Below are 5,656 nucleotides of genomic sequence, written 5' to 3'. Positions count from 1 at the left end.
CAAGTCCAATTTCCCCGATTAAGTGCCCAGCACCTCCTCCTCCTGCAATCCAGCCTCCTGCACAAAAGCACTCAACTTGCTCCCTGGGTTGGGAAGTTGTCCATTCTATTCTATCCTCTGGCTCCTGGTTCTTCTGTCGTCTGGATCCAGGAGGCTTACTGCAGAGGCATCTCAGATCCAGAGGAGTCTCTGCACTCCTGGCTCTTGCTAGTGCTGAGGTTCCCCTGCCTGCTTTTCAGAGTTCTCATTTTATACATCACAGGATGCCACTCAGAGAATCCTGTTCAAAACTACTCACAGAATCTAAACAGTGTCTTTCTCCACCTTGTTACCTGACCCATGCTGAAAAAGGTGGTTTGGTGGGAGTTATGAATTTTGATTAGAAAAGCCTCAATACATGATTCACTGCCCGTGTATCTATTTTCAAAGTAAAATGGTGTAACATACACAACTCCAAATGGGGGAAATTAAAGATCCAAGCAAGTTCATTATTCCGGAATGGAATTCCAGCGTGAGCTCTCAAAACGTAAAGGAAAAAAATTATTTCTGTTCTCTAGGATCATATGGATCTGGGTTATGGTCCTTCCTCCCAGACTCAGGCATTGGCTATGTTGTGTGACTTTTGGGTGGAAACCCCTTCACCTTAGGCATAGACTCCAGGGTCAATACTCACTGAGAAAGTGACCTATATTCTTCTGATTTGGGCAGTTTCATTCCTCCTGTCAACTGATTCATTCCCCCCAATCCCCTGGCTCCAGACTGCTGCATCCCTTAGAAACGACAACCTCAACCACTCAGCATTAGGTAGCAGCTAACCTGACCTGAATCACAATGTCACCATTGAAGTCAAAGCCATAGTCACTGGACTCTGAAACCTAAGAGATGGTGGTTGCACCCTTAGAAAGAAAAGAAGCTATATTTTCACCCATGGCTCTACCATTTGAAATGAGCTAGCTCTGCACAACTTGCTCAATTCAACAATTGTGTTATTCTAATTTTTTCTCCATCTAGGCCTTTTGATTTTCTTGGGGAAAAAACAGATGTTTGCAATCAAGTAGCTCCATTGCTTTATTTCTTGCCTGCAAATTTCCAATAGGCAGATAGATAATTTCTCTTTAATCCGCCTTTTATTGTCCCATCTTATCTAAACCGACTTGTGTCCAGCTTCAAACATTTATTAGGTTCATTTATCACAGGATCGATCTCTTTAGCAAAGGTTTGTATAACTGCACTGTTCGTGAAAGTTCTAGGATACATCTTCTTACCTTGTATAATGAAGCTGTCCAAATTTCTAAATTCTGGTTTTATGTTGTGCAGTTTATTTTGCAAACAGTTCATATTTTCTGCCATATTTAGCAATGAGTTCCAAGTAGAACCCATGGTGCCCACATAGGAAACAAAATCTCTCTAGTCAAATATCTAAATTCATCACTTATAAGATTCGCCTTCCACCAAATCTTTGAACAAAATTTAGACCAATTCTGTTCCACTGCATAAAACATCACCTTTCTTCCAGTGTCGAATCATAGATATGTTTCAATGAAGTGCATTTAACTTCCATTGTTAAGAGCATTTGGTTCAGGTTATGATGATAAAAACTTTTATCACAGCTCTCAGTTAGTCCTGCTTTCTCAGCAGAATAACTCCTAAATATCCATAAGTCTATCAAGAATCAATTTGAGGCAAACGAGGATCTGAAAATAAAGTATATCAAACTCCTGCTAGCTTCCACCCATTAACCAATTACAAAACTGTGTCCACATTTTAAGGTGTTTTTTTAAGCTATGATGGTACCTGCCAGTCCAGTTATGAGAATTTTAGTTTTTGCTAAATTATATGATAATCCATATTGAAGGCTATAATCCTAGATTTCATTAGCCAGTGCTTCAAATTCTTCTCATCTTCAGTAGGCAAGGTTGTGACAAGTCTCTGCTGAATGAAATTGTGTCTTGCTTATATTTTTGTTTCAGGTACAACCATAAAATTTTAAATATGTAGTGCCTAAAATACCAATGATAACATGTTTATCAATAACTTTTTAAGCTTATTTTTTGTTAGCCATGTCTTTCTTCTTTTATTAATAATTACCCATTGTTTTCATTGCTGTTGTGAATTTATATAGATTGTTTACAACTCATTTCCTATACTTATCTCCAAAACATCAAATTCTTCTCACTCTTTTTCCCTCTTAATTCTTAACACATATATTGCATGATGCACAAGATTATGGTTCTGAGATGTGGCTTTTGAAATATGATATCTAAATCATGTAGGTATCACTGTTGTCTCAGTGAAAAAATACAATTAAAATTATAGATTCTTGGTTTCCTTAGATTTTTACTTTCATAATCTTTCTCATATAGTTTTAAAAAGTGTCTTGGCCAAGACAGCATATTTCTGAGAGTATAACTCAACTCAATTAAAAAAAAAACTGTCCTCAAGTTGATTTTGATTCTTAGCAACCTTATAGGAGAGGTTATAACTGACCCTATAAGTTTCCAAGCTGTAACTCGTTATGGGAGTAGAAAGTTTCATCTTTTTCCATCTGAAAATATGGAATATATATAAGAAATATGTCCTTCTTTGTTTATAACAAGTTAAAGATGAGTAACCTAGGCTTGAGAATGAGAAAAAAAATTAGAAAAAGGCAACTAGGTTCCATTTAAAAAGGACTTAATCTCTCAATATAATATGCATTTTACGAGGTGTCTCACCCAAAATAAAACCAATTTTTTTCAAAGCTATGTATTTAATTTTCTTACAAAACAACATTGACACATTTAAAGTACTCTCCATCACACTTGACACCTTTGTCAAATCTGTGATTCCATTCTTGGAAAGATTTTTTTTATATATAGTGTAGAGGAGGACGTTTATTTCCGGATGTGGGAGAACAAGGAAAGGTTGGTTAGCAAGGGGACAATCAGAGGAGATTAAAACCAGATTCAGCACGCCAGCTCCTGGATGGGCAGGCCAGGAACTGCAGGGAGGATGGGGGGGGACCCTGTGTTGTCCTGATGGATGGGGGAATTGGAAGGTCGTGTGCTGTGGGCCCCAGAGGTTTCAAAGTGGAGGGGCGAAGCAGTGGACTGGCTCGGCCCTGTCCTCTGTCCCTGTTCAGTCCCGGGGCACCACTCTCCCAGTCCCGAGGCACCTCCTCCATCTGGGTTCACCAGCCTTGGATCTTGGCTGCCCTCTGTGCCTGGGCGCAGTGGTGTCTTCACTCAGGCTCGCTCAGCACAGCCACCAGCTCCCTTTGTTCTCTGTATAGTGCCTGCCAGGTCTGCTGCCGGGCCTGTACCTGCAGCTGCAGCTACTCCACCTGCCTGCGCCCGGCCACGACAGCCTCTGCCAGCTGCTGGTTCTCCACCTCCATTCTCTGAACCCGGAGCCGCAGGTTGTCGTGCTGCTGCAGGAAGGAGGGCACTGTGGTGCTGCGCAGGTCCTCCTCGGGGACCCCGCTGGGCCGCCAGGTTGGCTCCGTGCGGCCTTTGCCTTCCTCCACAATTTGGTCCAGGGTGTTCAGGGCGGCCTCCATGCTCCCCTCCTGCTTGATCTCGGCGATCTCCTCCCGGCTGGAAGTCTGCAACTGAGTAATGAACTTGTCATAGACCCGCTGGGGCACGTCAGGCTGCAACTGGTAGACGTGCTTTTAACAGTCGGTGAACCGTTGGAAGCTTCCGGCAGCGATGAGCTTCTGGAGGAACGTGTCCACCATGGTATCGAGCAGCTTCACTCTCGAAACGGAGGTGCCAGGTGGCGCCGATTCCAGGGGCAGGCCCTCCAGCGCGTGCTCCTCAGGGCCACTGCCAGCACCCCGGTCGCTCGCGTCGGCCATGTTGAAGTCCCTTGGAAAGATTTTTCAAGCACTTCCTTTATCTTTTTCTTCACCTCTTCCTCATCATCAAATCACTGTCCTTTAATGTCCCTCTTCATTCACAGAAACAAGAAGAAGTCACAAGGAATGAGGTCAAGTGAGTAAGGTACATGGAGCAAGAGAGACATGCTGTTTGTGCCCAAAACTGATGCACTGAAATAGATGGCTGTGTGAGCAGGTGCATTGTCAAGGTGGCAAAACAAGTTCCCCATCTGCCACAAATCAAGTCCTTTTTTGTCTCACACTCTTATGCAATCTTTTCAGAACCTGTAAATAGAAATTTTGATGAACAGTCTGACCTGTTGGAATGAACTCCAAATGCGCTATCCACCTTACATCAAAAAAGCAAATGAGCGTCATCTTGATCTTTGTTTCACTTGACAAGTTTTGGGGGGCAAGCTGATGATGGCGTCTTCCACTGGCTCGACCGGTGTTTGCTTTCAGGGTCATAACAACAGCACCATATCTTATCACCAGTAATGACCTTGGGGAAAACGTCTGGGTCACTTCAGAGTTGGTCTTTCAAAGTCTGGCAGGTTTCCACTTGACTCTCTTTTTCCTGGTGAATCAGATAGAACCTGAGGCACAAAATCTGCAACATCCCTTCGCATTCCCAAATCTTTCTTTAAAATTCACTCAACTGAGCTCCACATTAGTGCAGAGAAGTTCCCTATCTTTTCAAGGATCTGCCATTAGGTTTTGAGCACAAGTGAATGGATTTTGTCCACATTTTTGCCCACTCAGGAAGTTGGTGGAGGTCAAGAATGAGATGGTCCTTAATCAATATTTCACCTGTTTTGAACCTGGAAACCACTCGTTCATTAGAGTGGGTTCTATCGCGCTGTCCTTATAAGCTGTGTTCAACATCAGTTGGACAGTTTCTACAGCATTTTTCTGAGAGGGTATTCAATTTCACAACCACATGCTGCTCTGTTAAACCGATCATAACAAAAAAACAAGGTTCAAGTGAAACTGCTTTTATGAAAATATTCACTGTGACGAGAGAGAATTTCACACAGGACTCCACTGGGTGCATTGACTCAGAGTGAGCTGTTTGCTGCTTGCCTTGTGGGAAAAATGAAAACGCTCTTCCCAGTGGAACTTTTCCCCTATTTTTTTTTTGGGGGGGGGGTATCCGCATATAGGTATATCACATATTTTATACTGGGCACCATAAAATTTAAGACTATTTGAGGCAAAGAGAATATATATCCAGTTATCTGAGTACTGCTGCATTGAGAGGTGGGAGCATTGAAAGAAATAAAAAGTTTGCACAACATAAGACAAAATTCTTTATATATACATAGATATTAATAAATAACTTATTGGGGGGCTCTTACAGCTCTTATAACAATCCATACATCATTTGCATCAAGCACATTTGTGAATATGTTGCCATCACCAGTTTCAAAATATTTTCTTTCTGTTTGAGACTTTGGTATCAGCTTCTCTTTCTTTCCTTCCTCCCCCATGCTCCCACCCTGATGGACTCCTGAAAATTATAAATTATTATTATTTTCATACCATACACTCCTGCTATCTCCCTTTGCACATGTTACTGTTGTTTTCCCCCCAGGGAAGTTGGGGGAAGATGAAGATTATATATACATCAGTTGTTACAGTCAGTTCCCCTTTCCCTCCCTTCTCCCAACACCTTGCCCCTACCATCATGGTTTCACTACTCCCATTGCTGTTTGTGTCAGTCTGGGTAAACTAGGGAAACAAATCCACAGAAACTCATATACACATAAGAGAGTGTTTTATATAAAGGGTAAGTGT

The 5,656-nt window shown here is 42.1% G+C and overlaps 1 pseudogene; it reads right to left on the bottom strand.

Annotated features, from left to right (window-relative positions):
• Positions 1–3,220: 3,220 nt before the first annotated feature.
• Positions 3,221–3,838, bottom strand: LOC142443716 (polyamine-modulated factor 1 pseudogene; annotated as a pseudogene).
• Between the last annotated feature and the right edge of the window lie 1,818 nt (positions 3,839–5,656).

Source organism: Tenrec ecaudatus, chromosome 3, assembly GCF_050624435.1.
Source record: "Tenrec ecaudatus isolate mTenEca1 chromosome 3, mTenEca1.hap1, whole genome shotgun sequence".
Lineage (NCBI taxonomy): Eukaryota > Metazoa > Chordata > Mammalia > Afrosoricida > Tenrecidae > Tenrec > Tenrec ecaudatus.
Note: the sequence above shows the minus strand (reverse complement) of the source record. Positions and strands in the feature narration are given on the sequence as shown.